Raw genomic sequence first — 20,910 nt, 5'->3', positions numbered from 1 at the left:
GAGCTGACTGGAGCTCAATATCTCAATAAAGTTCATCCCCTGATGAACCCCTATTCCATTTGTATGGGGTGAAACGCGTTGGGATACAGTGTCTTTCCACCAACAAAAGCTAAGTCATTAGACAAATTATGGTTGGGATGTGGTCATTTACCACTGAGATTTTTGAGGAGTTTATCAAAATGCCAGCTTTTTATGTCAACACTCCTGGTTGGGTGTCCATTTGTTGGATTCGGTGAAAAAGGAGTACCAGGCGATAATTTTACTAAAAAACAGTATAAATCTTTATTAAGTATCAAAAACCAAGTAAATCACATTATAAAGAGCAACCCATACTCCAAGGAGGTGTTGGGTTGAACAATTAATAAAATGTTCAATTCTCTAGTTGCCTACTCCTGGCCTAATGGATATTGATCAGGTGCGCACCAAAAGAAATACACCACACAGTTGGATGTAAACTCCTTGATCAATCTGTGGCTCAGCTCCAAGAAGGACTTTATTTGGCTTAAAACACATCTTATATATTTCCTGTAAGGGGGCTCGGTTAGCTCTAAAATGGGAGTGATCAGATGTATTCCATTGGTTAGTGGGTTGGGCAATGAGCAAGTCCATGGGCGGATCCATGAGGTCATCAGGGTGGGTTGGTCCATGAGGTCATCAGGGTAGGCGTCACTGTGAGTGGATCCATGAGGTCATCAGGGTGGGCGTCATCTTGGATACCAGAGCACATGGCTTGCTGATACAGGAAATGGCAGCCATCTTTAGTGTCTCATTGATCATCTTGGATACCAGCATATGGTTCTGATACAGGAAATGGCAGCCATCTTTAGTGTCACATTGATCATCTTGGATACCAGCACATGGTTCTGATACAGGAAATGGCAGCCATCTTTAGGATCTCACTTTGATCTGAGGAAACTTATGTAAGGTTAAACAATACATGTTATGGGTTGCTTCTCTCAATTACCTTATGTCTTATGTGTTGAGGTTAATTAAGTATTTGATCTTATGGCTCTCCTCAACAGAGGTACTGATAGGGGAGGAGATAACCACCTCAGCAGTGCAAAATATCAGGCATTACTACATAGCCATAGTGCAAAAAAGACCCCAGAGAGGGATGCCCCCATTTGCTAAAGTAAACATAAATCACACAAGGTAATACATGAAAATGCGAGGGGACAAGCTTACCAAGGTCTGTGAGGTAGAGAGGTGGTCACCCCAATGAAGGATGTCAACCCCGACGTGCGTTTCTCTGGCACAAATGCAGCTTTCTCAAATCAATAAAAATTGAATATGATGAAAAAAAGTGATGGTGAATGAAATTTAAAATGTAAAGTAAGAGATGACAAAAATCAGAAAAAACCTGGAAAAAAAATAAATAAAAGATTTAAAAAAAATAAACAAAAAATGGAAAACAACGAAAAAAGGTGAGACATTGAATGAATTATGAAAATGTAAGGCATTGTAAGGGTAATGGGTGGTAATAAAAACCGGTAACAGTAAAAAATGACTAAGGTGGTAAATAAATAAGGTAATGGACCACAAGTGTTGTCCACCTAAAAATACTTAAGAGTGGAGACCACAGAAATGAGGCAATGGATTCAATGCTTTTCTCATGCCATGAGGTGAAAACTCAAAACCATACGTGTGAAAAAGAATATGTATTGACATATCGGTGAAGAGAACGCGAAAAACAATTAGTTTCATTGTGAAAAACACATATGATAAATGTCACTACTAGGGTTGAGCGAAACGGATCGGTCATTTTCATAAGTCGCCGACTTTTGGCAAAGTCGGGTTTCATGAAACCCGACCCGATCCCAGCGTGGGATCGGCCATGCGGTACACGATCTTCGCGCCAATGTCGCGCTTCCTATGATGCTTAAAGCGCCATTTCTCAGCCAATGAAGGTGCACGCAGAGTGTGGGCAGCGTGATGACATAGGTCCTGGTCCCCACCATCTTAGAGAAGGGCATGGCAGAGATTGGCTTGCTTTCTGCGGCGTCACAGGGGCTATAAAGGGGCGTTCCCGCCGACCGCCATGTTACTGCTGCTGATCTGAGCATAGGGAGAGGTTGCTGCCGCTTCGTCAGGGATAGCGTTAGGCAGGGTAAATTAAGCCCCAAACCGCTTGTGCTGTAGCGATTTCCACTGTCCAACACCACCTTTTCTTTTTGGGACAGTGGAGGCTCGATTTCTGTGCAACAGCTCTGTAGGTTATAAGGCTCCCCTGATAGCTGCGTTGCTGTGTGTACGCCGCTCTGCAAACCAACTGCTTTTTTCAAAGCACAAATCCTGATGCTCCTTCCTTTCTGCACAGCTATCTTGTTTGTTTTTCCACACTTTTGACTTTTGTGTGCAGCAGTCCTTTTTATTGCTGCCTGACATACTTTTCTGATATAACTGTAGGGAGATAGTAATTGTAGTACAGTCCCTTTTTTTTTTTTTTTTTAATATATATATATATATATATATATATATACACTCACCGGCCACTTTATTAGGTACACGTGTCCAACTTCTTGTTAACACTTAATTTCTAATCAGCCAATCACATGGCGGCAACTCAGTGCATTTAGGCATGTAGACATGGTCAAGACAATCTCCTGCAGTTCAAACCGAGCATCAGTATGGGGAAGAAAGGTGATTTGAGTGCCTTTGAACGTGGCATGGTTGTTGGTGCCAGAAGGGCTGGTCTGAGTATTTCAGAAACTGCTGATCTACTGGGATTTTCACGCACAACCATCTCTAGGGTTTACAGAGAATGGTCCGAAAAAGAAAAAAAATCCAGTGAGCGGCAGTTCTGTGGGCGGAAATGCCTTGTTGATGCCAGAGTTCAGAGGAGAATGGGCAGACTGGTTCGAGCTGATAGAAAGGCAACAGTGACTCAAATCGCCACCCGTTACAACCAAGGTAGGCCTAAGAGCATCTCTGAATGCACAGTGCGTCGAACTTTGAGGCAGATGGGCTACAGCAGCAGAAGACCACACCGGGTACCACTCCTTTCAGCTAAGAACAGGAAACTGAGGCTACAATTTGTACAAGCTCATCGAAATTGGACAGTAGAAGATTGGAAAAACGTTGCTTGGTCTGATGAGTCTCGATTTCTGCTGCGACATTCGGATGGTAGGGTCAGAATTTGGCGTAAACAACATGAAAGCATGGATCCATCCTGCCTTGTATGGAGCATCTTTGGGATGTGCAGCCGACAAATCTGCGGCAACTGTGTGATGCCATCATGTCAATATGGACCAAAATCTCTGAGGAATGCTTCCAGCACCTTGTTGAATCTATGCCACGAAGAATTGAGGCAGTTCTGAAGGCAAAAGGGGGTCCAACCCGTTACTAGCATGGTGTACCTAATAAAGTGGCCGGTGAGTGTATATCTCTTCAAGCCACTTTTTGCCACAGAAAATATACTCTAATACAGTGGCCCAGATTTATTCACAATTCTCCCAGAAAAAAAATAAAAGTGAGAGATTAAGATTGGCAAATCTGCATTAGTGCCAGTCCTGTGTGTGGCATCTGTCTTTGTTTTTCTGCCACAGAAAACCTACTTTTTTAACAGTGGGCCTGATTTCTTCACAATTCTCCCAGAAAAAAAATAAAAGTTGGAGATTAAGATTGGCAAATCTGTATTGGTGCCAGTCCTGTGTGTGGCATCTGTCTTTGTTTTTTCTGCCACAGAAAACCTACTGTATAACAGTGGGCCTGATTTCCTCACAATTCTCCCAGAAAAAAAAATAAAAGTGGGAGATTAAGATTGGCAAATCTGCATTAGTGCCAGTCCTGTGTGTGGCATCTGTCTTTGTTTTTCTGCCACAGAAAACCTACTGTGTAACAGTGGGCCTGATTTCTTCACAATTCTCCCAGAAAAAAAAATAAAAGTGGGAGATTAAGATTGGCAAATCTGCATTACTGCCAGTCCTGTGTGTGGCATTTTTTTTTCTGCCACAGAAAACCTACTGTGTAGCAGTGGGCCTGATTTCTTCACAATTCTCCCAGAAAAAAAAATAAAAGTGGGAGATTAAGATTGGCAAATCTGCATTAGTGCCAGTCCTGTGTGTGGCATCTGTCTTTGTTTTTCTGCCACAGAAAACCTACTTTTTTAATAGTGGGCCTGATTTCTTCACAATTCTCCCAGAAAAAAAATATAAAAAAATAAAAGTTGGAGATTAAGATTGGCAAATCTGCATTGGTGCCAGTCCTGTGTGTGGCATCTGTCTTTGTTTTTTCTGCCACAGAAAACCTACTGTATAACAGTGGGCCTGATTTCCTCACAATTCTCCCAGAAAAAAAAATAAAAGTGGGAGATTAAGATTGGCAAATCTGCATTAGTGCCAGTCCTGTGTGTGGCATCTGTCTTTGTTTTTCTGCCACAGAAAACCTACTGTGTAACAGTGGGCCTGATTTCTTCACAATTCTCCCAGAAAAAAAAATAAAAGTGGGAGATTAAGATTGGCAAATCTGCATTAGTGCCAGTCCTGTGTGTGGCATCTGTCTTTGTTTTTCTGCCACAGAAAACCTACTTTTTTAACAGTGGGCCTGATTTCTTCACAATTCTCCCAGAAAAAAAATAAAAGTTGGAGATTAAGATTGGCAAATCTGCATTGGTGCCAGTCCTGTGTGTGGCATCTGTCTTTGTTTTTTCTGCCACAGAAAACCTACTGTATAACAGTGGGCCTGATTTCCTCACAATTCTCCCAGAAAAAAAAATAAAAGTGGGAGATTAAGATTGGCAAATCTGCATTAGTGCCAGTCCTGTGTGTGGCATCTGTCTTTGTTTTTCTGCCACAGAAAACCTACTTTTTTAATAGTGGGCCTGATTTCTTCACAATTCTCCCAGAAAAAAAATATAAAAAAATAAAAGTTGGAGATTAAGATTGGCAAATCTGCATTGGTGCCAGTCCTGTGTGTGGCATCTGTCTTTGTTTTTTCTGCCACAGAAAACCTACTGTATAACAGTGGGCCTGATTTCCTCACAATTCTCCCAGAAAAAAAAATAAAAGTGGGAGATTAAGATTGGCAAATCTGCATTAGTGCCAGTCCTGTGTGTGGCATCTGTCTTTGTTTTTCTGCCACAGAAAACCTACTGTGTAACAGTGGGCCTGATTTCTTCACAATTCTCCCAGAAAAAAAAATAAAAGTGGGAGATTAAGATTGGCAAATCTGCATTAGTGCCAGTCCTGTGTGTGGCATCTGTCTTTGTTTTTCTGCCACAGAAAACCTACTTTTTTAACAGTGGGCCTGATTTCTTCACAATTCTCCCAGAAAAAAAATAAAAGTTGGAGATTAAGATTGGCAAATCTGCATTGGTGCCAGTCCTGTGTGTGGCATCTGTCTTTGTTTTTTCTGCCACAGAAAACCTACTGTATAACAGTGGGCCTGATTTCCTCACAATTCTCCCAGAAAAAAAAATAAAAGTGGGAGATTAAGATTGGCAAATCTGCATTAGTGCCAGTCCTGTGTGTGGCATCTGTCTTTGTTTTTCTGCCACAGAAAACCTACTGTGTAACAGTGGGCCTGATTTCTTCACAATTCTCCCAGAAAAAAAAATAAAAGTGGGAGATTAAGATTGGCAAATCTGCATTAGTGCCAGTCCTGTGTGTGGCATCTGTCTTTGTTTTTCTGCCACAGAAAACCTACTGTGTAACAGTGGGCCTGATTTCTTCACAATTCTCCCAGAAAAAAAAATAAAAGTGGGAGATTAAGATTGGCAAATCTGCATTAGTGCCAGTCCTGTGTGTGGCATTTTTTTTTTCTGCCACAGAAAACCTACTGTGTAGCAGTGGGCCTGATTTCTTCACAATTCTCCCAGAAAAAAAAATAAAAGTGGGAGATTAAGATTGGCAAATCTGCATTAGTGCCAGTCCTGTGTGTGGCATCTGTCTTTGTTTTTCTGCCACAGAAAACCTACTGTATAACAGTGGGCCAGATTAAATCACTTGTCTCACATATCCCCCCAAAAAATTAAAATAAAGGAAGAATAATCTTGCCAAACCTGTGCATCTGTGCGAGTGCTGTCTGTGGTATCTGTCAGTCATTTTGTGCCACAGGAACTAGACCGTGATATAGTGGGCCTGATTCAATCCCTTGTCTCCCATATAAAAAAAAAGGGACATTTCTATTGCCAGTGTGTGCATCTGCGTCACTCCTGTTACTGCCATATCTGCCAGCCTCTTTCTGCCAATCAAACTGTGTTGTTGTGTAATACAGTGGCCCTGATTTTTCACTGCATTCTCCCACACATAAAGAGGGACATTTCTATTGCCAGTGTTTTTATCTGCGTCACTCCTGTTAGTGCCATATCTGCCAGCCTCTTTCTGCTAATCAAACTGTGTTGTTGTGTAATACAGTGGGCCTGATTTTTCCCTGGATTCTCCCACACATAAAGAGGGACATTTCTATTGCCAGTGTGTGCATCTGCGTCACTCCTGTTAGTGCCATATCTGCCAGCCTCTTTCTGCCAATCAAACTGTCTACTGTAATATAGTGGGCCTCATATTTCACTGGATTCTCCCACACATAAAGAGGGACATTTCTATTGCCAGTGTGTGCATCTGCGTCACTCCTGTTACTGCCATATCTGCCAGCCTCTTTCTGCCAATCAAGCTGTGTTGTTGTGTAATACAGTGGCCTTGATTTTTCACTGCATTCTCCCACACACAAAGAGGGACATTTCTATTGCCAGTGTTTTTATCTGCGTCACTCCTGTTAGTGCCATATCTGCCTGCCTCTTTCTGCCAATCAAACTGTGTTGTTGTGTAATACAGTGGCCCTGATTTTTCACTGCATTCTACCACACATAAAGAGGGACATTTCTATTGCCAGTGTTTTTATCTGCGTCACTCCTGTTAGTGCCATATCTGCCAGCCTCTTTCTGCTAATCAAACTGTGTTGTTGTGTAATACAGTGGGCCTGATTTTTCCCTGGATTCTCCCACACATAAAGAGGGACATTTCTATTGCCAGTGTGTGAATCTGCGTCACTCCTGTTAGTGCCATATCTGCCAGCCTCTTTCTGCCAATCAAACTGTCTACTGTAATATAGTGGGCCTGATTTTTCACTGCATTCTCCCACACACAAAGAGAAACATTTCTATTGCCAGTGTTTTTATCTGCGTCACTCCTGTTAGTGCCATATCTGCCAGCCTCTTTCTGCCAATCAAACTGTCTAGTGTAATACAGTGGGCCTCATTTTTCACTGCATTCTCCACACATAAAAAAGGGAGATTTACATTCCCAACAAGTTCACGCACACCTTGTACCTGGTTTTACAGGACCACAACGGTTGTTAGTTTGGTAACGTTTTTCCAAGGATGAGGAAGTCTGGTGGAAGAGGTCGTGGCCATGGGCGTTCATTGGCAGCTGGTAATGATGGTAGTGGTGGTGGTCGTGGAGCATCAGGTGGTCGTGGGAAAAGCAGTATAGCCCCTAAGTCTCGAGTTGTTGAGCCAGAGTCATCGTCTGGCTGCACACGGCCTCGAAGGCTCCCTTTTCTGGGAGTAGGAAAACCGCTTTTGAAGCCGGAGCAGCAGGAACAAGTATTGGCTTTCATTGCTGACTCTGCCTCTAGCTCTTTCGCCTCCTCCTCGGAAAGTGCCAAATGTCAGAGCAGTGCGTCGTCAGTGGATGCTCCCGGTCAGGAACAAGTCGCTTCCTTGTGTCCTTCACCCAGAACAACAGTGAAGGATGCGTCAGGCGACACAACTGGTTACTCCATGGAGCTCTTTACACATACCGTGCCTGGGTTAGAAAGGGAAATTGTTAACAGGCCATGCCCATTACAAGATGAATCGGACATGGAGTGCACAGATGCACAGCCACAGCCAGATTATTATGCTGTTCCTTTGACTCAGATCAGAACATTGCCCTCGCAGTGTACTGATCCAGAATCTGACCCCGATGTGACTATGGAGCCGCTATAGCACCAGCTTACACGGTGACCCAGAGGAAGGTGCACAGAACATAGAAGAGGAGGTCATAGATGACCCAGTTGTTGACCCCGATTGGCAGCCATTGGGGGAACAGGGTGCAGGCGGCAGTAACTCTGAAGCGGAGGAGGAGGAGCCGCAGCAGGCATCAACCTCGCAACAGGTTCCATCTGGCAGGCCCGTATCTGACCAAAAACGTGTGGCAAAACCAAAACCAGTTGTAGGACAGCGTGGCCATCAGGTTAAAGTAGCTCAGTGTGCAATGCCTGAAAAGGTATCCGATAGGAAGAGTGCAGTCTGGAATTTTTTTAACCAAGATCCCAATGATCAGCGCAAAGTCATCTGTAAGAAATGCTCAAGGACCTTCAGCAGAGGTCAGAATGTTAAAAATTTAAATACAAGTTGCATGCATAGACATTTAACCACCATGCACTTGCAAGCCTGGACAAACTACCAAACGTCCCTTAACGTTGTAGCACCCTCTCACAATGAAGCTAATCAGCAAGGCGACATCCCTTCCCTCACTGTAAGCCCACCGTTTACCACACCACCTGCCGGTAATGTTGCAGTTTCGTCGCAAGGCCAAAGCAGTCAGGGAATCACCAGGTTCGTGGTCGGAAAAATTGTATGTAGGGCACCATCAAGAATACCATCACCAACCCTCTCTCAGTCACCCATGTCCACCGGCACCCCCGCTAGTTCCACCGTATGCAGCTCTCCAGTCCAGCTCACCCTACATGAGACTCTCATTAGGAAAAGGAAGTACACATCCTCGCATCCGCGTACACAGGGTTTGAACGCCCACATTGCTAGACTAATCTCGTTAGAGATGATGCCCTACCGGTTAGTTGAAACCGAAGCTTTCAAAGCCCTGATGGACTGCGCTGTACCATGCTACGAGCTACCCAGTCGACACTTCTTTTCGAGAAAAGCCATCGCAGCCTTCCACCAGCATGTAAAAGAGCGCATTGTCCATGCGCTCAGGCAATCTGTGAGTAGAAAGTTGCACCTGACAACAGATGCATGGACCAGTAGGCATGGCCCGGGGCATTACGTCTCCATCACGGCACACTGGGTTAATGTGGTGGATGCAGGGTCCACAGGGGACAGTAATATTGGGACAGTTCTGCCTAGCCCACGGTCTAGGAAACAGTTGGCTGTAGGCGTTCGTCCCCCCTCCTCCTCCTCATCCTCCAGCAGAAGCGAGAGCTCGTCCACAGACCGCAATCGCACAACCACTACATCCGCAGCTGCCACTGTTGCACACCAGGTGTCCAATTATGGAACAGCTAGTGGCAAGCGTCAGCAGGCTGTATTGGCAATGAAGTGTTTGGGCGACAACAGACACACCGCAGAAGTTCTGTCCGAGTTCTTGCAGCAAGAAGCTCGGTCATGGCTGGGCACTGTACATCTTGAGGCAGGCAAGGTAGTGAGTGATAACGGAAGGAATTTTATGGCTGCAATAGCCCTTTCACAACTGAAACACATTCCTTGCCTGGCTTACACCTTAAACCTGGTGGTGCAGTGCGTCCTGAAAAGTTATCCGGGGTTACCCGACCTGCTGCTGAAAGTGCGCAGACTTTGCTCTCACATCCGCCGTTCGCCCGCACACTCCAGCCGTATGCAGAACCATCAGCGGTCTTTGAACCTTCCCCAGCATCGCCTAATCATCGACGTTGCAACAAGGTGGAACTCCACACTGCACATGCTTCATAGACTGTGCGAACAGAGGCATGCTGTTATGTATTTGTGGGAGGATACACATACACGGGCAGGCAGTTGGATGGCAGACATGGAGTTGTCAGCTGTGCAGTGGTCGAAGCTCCAAGACCTGTGTCAAGTCCTTCAGTGTTTTGAGGAATGCACACGGCTGGTTAGTGCAGACAACGCCATAATAAGCATGAGCATCCCCCTAATGCGTCTGCTGATGCAAAGTTTGACGCACATAAAGGAACAGGCGTCTGCAGCCGAGGAGGAGGGAAGCCTTGATGACAGTCAGCCATTGTCTGCTCAGGGAAGTCTACAGGACGAGGTGGCGGGCGAAGAGGAGGAGGACGAGGAGGATGATGGGGATGACTATTTTTTGGATGAGGAAGCTTCTCAGGGGGCAATAGAAACTGCTGGCGGTGCAAGGCCGGGTTCAGGGTTTTTGAGGGAGACAAGTGACGTTGATTTGCCAGAAAGTGCTCCTCAACCCAGCATATGCACTGACTTGACAACTGGAACATTGGCCCACATGGCGTATTCTGCCTTGCGTATCCTCAAAAGGGACCCACGCATTATAAAAATGATGACAGATGACGATTACTGGTTGGCCTGCCTCCTTGATCCTCGCTATAAAGGCAAATTGCAAAATATCATGCCACATGAAAACCTCGAACAGATATTGTAAACCAAACAAGCTACTCTTGTAGACCATTTGATTCAGGCATTCCCAGCACACAGCGCCGGTGATGGTTCTCACACGAGCTGCAGGGGCCAACAGGGCAGAGGTGTTAGAGGTGCACAGATCAGAAGTGGCGTAGGACAGAGGGGTTTTCTGACCAGGTTGTGGAGTGATTTCGCAATGACCGCAGACACGACAGGTACAGCAGCATTCATTCAAAGTGACAGGAGACAACATTTGTCCGGTATGGTTACTAACTATTTTTCCTCCATTACCGATGTTCTCCCTCAACCGTCATTCCCCTTTGATTACTGGGCATCCAAAATAGACACCTGGCCTGAATTGGCTGAATATACATTGCAGGAGCTTGCTTGCCCAGCAGCTAGTGTGCTATCAGAAAGAGTATTCAGTGCTGCTGATTCAATACTGACCGAAAAAAGGACTCGTCTGGCTACCCAAAATGTTGATGATCTAACCTTCATTAAAATGAACCACTCATGGATTTCAAATTATTTTGCCCCACCTTTCCCGGCTGACACCTAGCTTTCCTGTAAAAAGGTCTTGCTTTGGGACTGGTTTTACTGACTGTTCCAATCTCTTAATTTGCAGCTGCTGTTTGTCCAGCATACGACATGTTTACACCTCCCTAAATGGCCTAACTCCCCCCCACGGGGCCGTGGTCTCGCCACTTGTCGCAAGCACCCGTCAGAGTGCCGTTTGTCTGAAGAGGTGGGTGTGCCCACTTTTGGTCGACGGCACTGGGTCCCTCATAGTACAATGAAGTGTCTCTGGCGGTGGTGGCGCACACCCAACGTCAGACACACCGTTGTAACATGAGGAGCCCTGGGCTTGCACCGCTGGCCAGGAGAGAGTGTCCCCCCCAAGGTCAAACAGTGCTCTACCACTTGCAAAATTATCTGTCGCTGCTCCACCACTGTTTAGTCTATGCGCTGAAATCCTTCCATGCCTGGCACAGACAATAACAATTTGTTGACATGTATGATGCTAGTAAAAATAGTCAGGGGCCCTGTCCTACATTTACACCAGTAAATACTTTGCGCCAAATTACAATGTCTGAAAGTCAGCATAGGAGCACACCCCTGTACCTAAGTATGCCACCCTTTTTTTTTTTTTTTTTTTTTTGTTTGGGATACATTAACATCAATTTAGGTTTTGGGACTCGGAGTACTTACTGTGTCAGACACTCCTTCCAATTGTCCTCCGCTGACCACACCAATGCTGCCTGTGTACCCCTGCCACCTAATGGAAGCTGCATAGAGCCTATTTTATTATTTTAGGCCTAGGAAGTCTGTGTGCGGTCCCTCCTTCCAATTGTCCTCCACTGACCACACCAATGCTGCCTGTGTACCCCTGTAGCCAAATTTAAGCTGCATAGAGCCTATTTTAATATTTTGGGCCTAGGAAGTCTGTCTGCGGTCCCTCCTTCCAATTGTCCTCCACTGATCACACCAATGCTGCCTGTGTCCCCCTGCCACCTAATGGAAGCTGCATAGAGCCTATTTTATTATTTTAGGCCTAGGAAGTCTGTCTGCGGTCCCTCCTTCCAATTATCCTCCACTGACCACACCAATGCTGCCTGTGTACCCCTGTAGCCAAATTTAAGCTGCATAGAGCCTATTTTAATATTTTGGGCCTAGGAAGTCTGTCTGCGGTCCCTCCTTCCAATTTTCCTCCACTGATCACACCAAGGCTGCCTGTGTACCCCTGCCACTTAATGGAAGCTGCATAGAGCCTATTTTATTATTTTAGGCCTAGGAAGTCTGTGTGCGGTCCCTCCTTCCAATTGTCCTCCACTGACCACACCAATGCTGCCTGTGTACCCCTGTAGCCAAATTTAAGCTGCATAGAGCCTATTTTAATATTTTGGGCCTAGGAAGTCTGTCTGCTGTCCCTCCTTCCAATTGTCCTCCACTGACCACACCAATGCTGCCTGTGTACCCCTGCCACCTAATGGAAGCTGCATAGAGCCTATTTTATTATTTTAGGCCTAGGAAGTCTGTGTGCGGTCCCTCCTTCCAGTTGTCCTCCACTGACCACACCAATGCTGCTTGTGTACCCCTGTAGCCAAATTTAAGCTGCATAGAGCCTATTTTAAAATTTTGGGCCTAGGAAGTCTGTCTGCGGTCCCTCCTTCCAATTGTCCTCCACTGACCACACCAATGCTGCCTGTGTACCCCTGTAGCCAAATTTAAGCTGCATAGAGCCTATTTTAATATTTTGGGCCTAGGAAGTCTGTCTGCGGTCCCTCCTTCCAATTGTCCTCCACTGACCACACCAATGCTGCCTGTGTACCCCTGCCACCTAATGGAAGCTGCATAGAGCCTATTTTATTATTTTAGGCCTAGGAAGTCTGTCTGCGGTCCTTCCTTCCAATTGTCCTCCACTGACCACAGCAATGCTGCCTGTGTACCCCTGTAGCCAAATTTAAGCTACATAGAGCCTATTTTAATATTTTGGGCCTAGGAAGTCTGTCTGCGGTCCCTCCTTCCAATTGTCCTCCACTGATCACACCAATGCTGCCTGTGTACCCCTGTCACCTAATGCAAGCTGCATAGAGCCTATTTTATTATTTTAGGCCTAGGAAGTCTGTGTGCGGTCCGTCCTTCCAATTGTCCTCCACTGACCACACCAATGCTGCCTGTGTACCCCTGTAGCCAAATTTAAGCTGCATAGAGCCCATTTTAATATTTTGGGCCTAGGAAGTCTGTCTGCCGTCCCTCCTTACAATTGTCCTCCACTGACCACACCAATGCTGCCTGTGTACCCCTGCCACCTAATGGAAGCTGCATAGAGCCTATTTTATTATTTTAGGCCTAGGAAGTCTGTGTGCGGTCCCTCCTTCCAATTGTCCTCCACTGACCACACCAATGCTGCCTGTGTACCCCTGTAGCCAAATTTAAGCTGCATAGAGCCTATTTTAATATTTTGGGCCTAGGAAGTCTGTCTGCGGTCCCTCCTTCCAATTGTCCTCCACTGACCACACCAATGCTGCCTGTGTACCCCTGTAGCCAAATTTAAGCTGCATAGAGCCTATTTTAATATTTTGGGCCTAGGAAGTCTGTCTGCGGTCCCTCCTTCCAATTGTCCTCCACTGACCACACCAATGCTGCCTGTGTACCCCTGCCACCTAATGGAAGGTGCATAGAGCCTATTTTATTATTTTAGGCCTAGGAAGTCTGTCTGCGGTCCCTCCTTCCAATTGTCCTCCACTGACCACACCAATGCTGCCTGTGTACCCCTGTAGCCAAATTTAAGCTGCATAGAGCCTATTTTAATATTTTGGGCCTAGGAAGTCTGTCTGCGGTCCCTCCTTCCAATTGTCCTCCACTGACCACACCAATGCTGCCTGTGTACCCCTGCCACCTAATGGTAGCTGCATAGACCCTATTTTATTATTTTAGGCCTAGGAAGTCTGTCTGCGGTCCCTCCTTCCAATTGTCCTACGTTGACCACACCAATGCTGCCTGTGTACCCCTGACACCTAATGGAAGCTGCATAGAGCCTATTTTATTATTTTAGGCCTAGGAATTTTGTCTGCGGTCCCTCCTTCCAATTGTCCTCCGCTGACCACACCAATGCTGCCTGTGTACCCCTGCCACCTAATGGAAGCTGCATAGAGCCTATTATTATTTTAGGCCTAGGAAGTCTGTGTGCGGTCCCTCCTTCCAATTGTCCTCCACTGACCACACCAATGCTCCCTGAAGCTAATTTAAAAATGCATAGAGCCAACTTTTTAAGTTAACACATACTACCTTTGTCTGTCTACGGCGCCACTCAATCACGCTGTCCTCCACTGAAAAAGCTGAACTTCAACCTTCAGGTTCTCATTAAGTAGTTGTTTATATAAGACAGCACTTGCCCTACTACTTTGGTTGGGTCTTAGTAACGGTGTCTGCCGCTCCTTGGTGTTCTCCTCCTCCTTGGTGTTCTCCTCCAGGTTTCCTTGTCTGAGCTTCAACCTTCAGGCTCTCATTAAGTATTTTTTAATGTCACACTGCAGTTGGCCTATTACTTTGGTTGGGGCCTAGTAACGGTGTCTGCCGCTCCTTGGTGTTCTCCTCCTCTTTGGTGTTCTCCTCCAGGTTTCCTTGTCTGAGCTTCAACCTTCAGGCTCTCATTAAGTATTTTTTAATGTCACACTGCAGTTGGCCTACTACTTTGGTTGGGGCCTAGTAACGGTGTCTGCCGCTCCTTGGTGTTCTCCTCCTCCTTGGTGTTCTCCTCCAGGTTTCCTTGTCTGAGCTTCAACCTTCAGGCTCTCATTAAGTATTTTTTAATGTCACACTGCAGTTGGCCTACTACTTTGGTTGGGGCCTAGTAACAGTGTCTGCCGCTCCTTGGTGTTCTCCTCCTCTTGGTGTTCTCCTCCAGGTTTCCTTGTCTGAGCTTCAACCTTCAGGCTCTCATTAAGTATTTTTTAATGTCACACTGCAGTTGGCCTAATACTTTGGTTGGGGCCTAGTAACTGTGTCTGCCGCTCCTTGGTGTTCTCCTCCTCCTTGGTGTTCTCCTCCAGGTTTCCTTGTCTGAGCTTCAACCTTCAGGCTCTCATTAAGTATTTTTTAATGTCACACTGCAGTTGGCCTACTACTTTGGTTGGGACCTAGTAACGGTGTGTGCCGCTCCCTGGTATTGTCCTCCACTGTATAAAGCTGAGCTTCAGTCTTTAGGCTTTCGGCCTATAGTAGCAGATATTAAACTGCATTTGGCCTTCAACTTTGGTTGGGCCCTACTAACGGTGTGTGCCGCTCCCTGGTGTTGTCCTCCACTGTATAAAGCTGAGCTTCAGTCTTTAGGCTTTTGGCCTATAGTAGCAGATATTAAACTGCATTTGGCCTACTAGTGTGGTTGGGCCCTACTAACGGTGTGTGCCGCTCCCTGGTGTTGTCCTCCACTGTATAAAGCTGAGCTTCAGTCTTTAGGCTTTCGGCCTACAGTAGCAGGTATTAAACTGCATTTGGCCTTCAACTTTGGTTGGGCCCTACTAACGGTGTGTGCCGCTCCCTGGTGTTGTCCTCCACTGTATAAAGCTGAGCTTCAGTATTTAGGCTTTCGGCCTATAGTAGCAGATATTAAACTGCATTTGGCCTTCAACTTTTTGTTGGGCCCTACTAACGGTGTGTGCCGCTCCCTGGTGTTGTCCTCCACTGTATAAAGCTGAGCTTCAGTCTTTAGGCTTTCGGCCTTTAGTAGCAGATATTAAACTGCATTTGGCCTACTAGTGTGGTTGGGCCCTTAAAATGGTGTCTGCTGCTCCTGGGTTTGCTACTCCACTGAACAAAGCAATGCCGCCTGTTTAGTCCTGTTACCAATTTTTAACTGCATTTAGCCTACTTTATTCTTTGGCCCTATATCTGTGTTTCCTCCTCATCCTGCCCATTGCCCAGCCACTGCTAGATGAGTCTGCTGGTACATTGACCCAGACCACTACATTCCCCTTGCACTCTACACAGCCAGAATCTGACCCTGCTGAAAGTAAGGTTCCCCTTCCCGCATGCTATACCACCTTACACAGGGACAAAGAGGAAGGTGCAGATGAAAGTGCAGGTTCCTTCATCAGGTGGGGGGCATACTCGTTGGCGACGTCACTGGCACAGGGCCCCTCAGAGTACGCAAAAGTGTCGCTGCCGGTGGGAGGCGCCCCCGCCGTGCAAACACACAGCTGTACTTTGAGGGGCCCTGTGCCAGTGCCAATGCCAACGAGTGGGCCCCCCCTGCTTGCTCAGGATCACAGCACTTGCAAACTTGACATACTTACCTCTCACTGCTCCACCGCCGTGACGTAGTCCACGTTTCCTGGGCCCACTAAAAACTTGAACCAGCTCTACCCCCCACAACTTTAGCCAAATGACCCCCAATTTCCAATGCCTATCTATTATTATAAAGTAAATTAAGATTGACAAGCTTGAGTAACAAGAATGGATGTTTTTGCCATTAAAATGGGCACTGTAGGTGTTTTCCTGGCCTCCACTCACTGCCGACTATGCTTCCCCATTGACTTGCATTAGGTTTCATGTTTCGGTCGACCCCCGACTTTTCGCGATAATCGGCCGACTTCACTCGACTCGACTTTTGACAAAGTCGGGTTTCGCAAAACCCGACTCGACCCCAAAAAAGTAAAAGTCGCTCAACCCTAGTCACTACAAAAATAGTGGTGTTTACATCCTGGTGGACACTTGTGTGACCTAAGCTATGTGGAAGAATGATTCAAAATGATTCAAGAAAGTGATTATGAGAGAGCTGTTTACAGACACTAAAGAGTGCGCCTGTGTAAAAAAATTATTCGTTATGAGGGTATAGTCATAAAGAAATGTGCAAAAAGATAAAAGAAAGGCCCTCAAAAAGGTGATTAACTGTAAAAGATTTTATTCATACATTTTATTCATACATTACTCTTTTCAGGTCCACCATATCGAGAAAGATGATTTACCAAAAGGCATTATAAAAAGAAAGAAATAGAGAGGGAGAAAAACAGCCTCCAGCATCATCGGTATAAAACCACATCTCTCTTAACAATCATGTACAATTACTATGATTTCAAGCACAATTTTAATCTATCTGATCCATAAGTTGCTCTTGGGTTTCTCCTAAGTTCTTGTTTCTGTGCAGTCGCATAACGGTTCTCCTCCAGATCTGCTTCACGGTTCCAAAATCCACTTCCATCAGTGATAGAAAGCCTATATCTCCATAGTTCTTGAAATGTCCAAGGTTCCTGAATCCAACTAAGTGAGTAATAGAAGGCCTGTACCTCAGTATTGCCTGAAGTATGCAGACTGAGGATCCCGGTTATGCTCAAACAGTGTGGTCCAGGTTAGAAGTCCCGCTTTAATTGACATTGTGTAATTCAGGGGCATGAACCTCCCCACCACCAACAAATTGCACAAATTCCCTGATGTGAAAGAAATTATCAAGATTTCTTTAGGATAAAGTGGATTAAGTAGGTTGAGGCTTCCATGTCGATATGTTAGTTAACTTGACAGACCTTTGCGCATATCCCTACATACAACTATTTGGAGGGGATTGATGATATAAAAACAAACTCCAAATAGGCTTGCTTCTATTCTGTCCCGAGCGAACAGAAATCAAGTTGATAAGAAGATGGAAAATTCCCCAAAAAATGCGCAAAAAAATGCATAAAAACATTACATACAAAGCTGTTTAAAAATAATAAAAATTGAAGATAAAAATAAAAAAGCATTTTTCTGTGAATCACAGGAATGGGGCATAACTCATGATCTCAGTAAGACCCTTAGGACGTACCGTGTCAAGCCCCCAGATCCATCTTGCCTCCAGCTGGGAGAGACCATTCTTAACATCCCCTCCACGGCAGTCCGTGAGAAAACAATCTATGCCTATGAACTGCAAAAGTTTTTAGTCACAGTTATATGAAATTTTGAAATGCCTAGGAATTGGTTTTTTTTTTTTTCTTTTTAAACATAATTTTTTTTTTTTAACATAACATTGGATAGGATAGGATATAACATCAGTAATGACACTGTAAATTACCAAAAGTATATATACAAATCTTACTTGTCAGACAATGGATCCGCATAACTTTTAAAATAGTATATAGATCCATAAATAGATCTCTGTCAATGCCTTGGAAATAATAAGAGAAAGAAAAGACAGGCTGTGAATACATAGAAGGATAATATGGGAAAGAAGAGAATTTTTTTACTGTATTTTGCGTAGTCAAAAGTGTCATTCTATGGTAATATATGCTGTATCTTTAATCTCTACATTATACATCTGGAATAGTTCCCAAGACCCCTAAAGTCCCGCTCAGATCCTCCAAACAATACCATTCCGTGTGACGGAAGGGACTAATCATTCTCGATATTTCATGAGGGCTATAATGAAAACCAATGAACATTTTTCACAGCGGAAATACTTTCCCTGCAAATTTTTCTTTACTCCTAAGTGTTTCATCTTGGCTATTATCATTACGAACAATGGGATGCTTGGTTTAAGCCATTCGCCAAATATACCACGTAAGGCTACAATTAAGAATGTGTGAATGTTTTTAGAGATCTTTGCTTTATCTCCTGTGGGTTGTGTCTCCAGAGGTCTTAAGTGATGAAATAACATAGTTTGTGACATTTGTGGAAGATGGATTCTCCAGCATGATCGAACCTGCTCCCCTATCTGTTTCCAGTACTCTTTAACTGCCCTGCATTCCCACACCCCATGCCAATGATTCGCTGATGGTGTTCCGCACTTAGGGCATGCTGTAATCCTGGAGAGGATGGAATATTGAAACCATATAATGCTGTATGCATGAGCTTAACCCCTTAACGACCGCCGATACGCCTTTTAACGGCGGCCGCTAAGGGTACTTAAACCACAGCGCCGTTAATTAACGGCGCTGTGGAAAAAGTGTATAGCGCCCCCCACAGTCCGATTTTCTCCGGGGTCTCGGCTGCCGGGGGTAGCCGAGACCCCAGAGAACATGATTCGGGTCGGTTTTTACCGACCCCGCTTTTGCGATCGCCGTTAATTAACCGTTTACCGGCGATCGCAAAAAAAAATCCGGACTTGCGTTTCTTTCTCTCCCCTCTAATGTGATCGCACATTAGAGGGGAGAGAAATAGGGTCCCCCGAGCCCCCCACGGTACCTTATGTACCGAAAAAGTTCCCCCTCCGGTCCCCGACCCTCCTCCTTTCTCCTAGTGCTCCAAAATGGCCAGAACATAACTCCGGCCGCCAGAACTCAGCCTCCCCGCAGTGTATTGGGGTCGGTTTTTACCGACCCCTGGAGCGATCGCAATCCCGGGGGTCTTTACAGACCCCCGGGGTTGCGATCGCTGCATATTGTTTGTAAAAAAAAAAAAAAAAGTTTGCTTTTCATTTCTCTCCCCTCTGATGTGATCGTACATCAGAAGGGAGAGAAATAAGAGTCCCCAGAGCCCCCCACCATACCTCCGGTGTGTCCCCCTGTTCCCGGTCCCCGGTCCCCGGTCCAAGGTCCCCAGCCCACAGCTCCCGGCCCCCCTTCTTCTTCTCTGCTGGAAGAAAATGGCGGGCGCACGCGCAGTGCGCCTGCCATGATCTGCCAGCAGAGACCCAGCAACCTGTGAGAATTTTCTCATAGGCTGCTGGGTTTTGATTACTGTGATATGTCCTATCACAGTGATCAAAACCCCTAATGTTTTATAAACATGGCAGCACTTGGGATGTACCTCTCTCTTCTCTCCTTGTAGTTGTTCTGGGAGAGAAGAGAGAGAGACTACATATCAAGCGCTGCCCTGTCAGTAATAAAAAAAGCCATTTCTATATCCGCCAGCATCAAATTTACCCACCCCCGTTCCCCGTAATCCCTGCGTCATAAGCAGGGGATTATAAAAAAAAAAAAAAAAAATATATAATTTTTTTTAAAATTTTTTTTTAGGGTTAGGGTTAGGGTTAGGGTTAGGGTTGGGGTTGGAAATAAAATGGCCCGCAGAAGTTTCAGTGCGGAGCAAGCTTACAGCCTGCTTTGCTCCGGCAGCTCCGGCAGTGAAACAGAATCTGCCTCTGAAGCTGAGCAGCTTTCAGACAGTGATGACGACTCTTCGTCCACGGGATCCCCCGGCCCGATGGTAGCGGAGTCGGTCATCACTGCTGAAGCTTCAGAGGCAGGACCAAGTACCGCAGTCCCCCCACCGCTGTGGTATAATGACACCTCATTTTCCCCTCAAATTCCCCCTTTTTCTGCAGTCCCTGGAATAAAAGTAAATGTCGCCAATTTTACCCCCATTGATTTTTTTGAAATTTTCATTAGCCCCGAAGTCCTGCAATTAATCGTCCACCAAACCAACCTATATGCCCGCCAGTATATTTCCCAAAAACCCAATGCCTTTCATTCCCGTTCCTGGATCCCCACAAATGTCCCCGAAATAAAAAAATTCTTAGGCCTCACCCTGAATATGGGTATAGTCAAAAAACCCACTCTCCGCTCTTACTGGGCAACAAAAGCTGTCCACAGCACCCCTGTATTTGCAGCAGTCATGACCCGAGTCCGTTACGAAGCCCTGATGAGATTCCTCCACTTTAGTGACAATTCCCAAGCCCTCCCAAGAACTGACCCCAACTACGATCGGCTAAATAAATTAAGACCCCTAATTTCCCTCCTAAAAACTTCCTTTCTAAATTCCTATACCCCAGAGCAAAATGTGGCAGTCGACGAGTCCTTGATGAGCTACAAGGGCCGTCTGTCATTCCGCCAATTTATTCCCTCCAAGAGAGCCAAATATGGCGTAAAATTATATAAAGCATGCGAGAGCTCATCAGGGTACACGTCCACCTTTTTAATTTATGAAGGTAGGGACCGCCAAATAAACCCCCCAAACTGCCCCCAGACAATTGGTATCCCAGGCAAAATTGTCTGGGAGCTAATGACGCCCTTTCTCAATCAAGGGTACCACGTGTATACGGACAACTATTACACGAGCATCCCCCTATACAAATCCCTCCATGCTGCAAATACAGGGGCCTGTGGGACAGTGAGGAAAAATAGAGTGGGGCTTCCGTCACAGTTGGTGTCCAGACGCTTGGAGAGGGGGGCGTCATTCTCACTTGCAAGCGACCAACTTCT

This window comes from Ranitomeya variabilis, chromosome 5 (genome assembly GCF_051348905.1).
Source record: "Ranitomeya variabilis isolate aRanVar5 chromosome 5, aRanVar5.hap1, whole genome shotgun sequence".
Lineage (NCBI taxonomy): Eukaryota > Metazoa > Chordata > Amphibia > Anura > Dendrobatidae > Ranitomeya > Ranitomeya variabilis.
The sequence above is the reverse complement of the archived record's forward strand: the minus strand, read 5'-3'. Positions refer to the sequence as shown.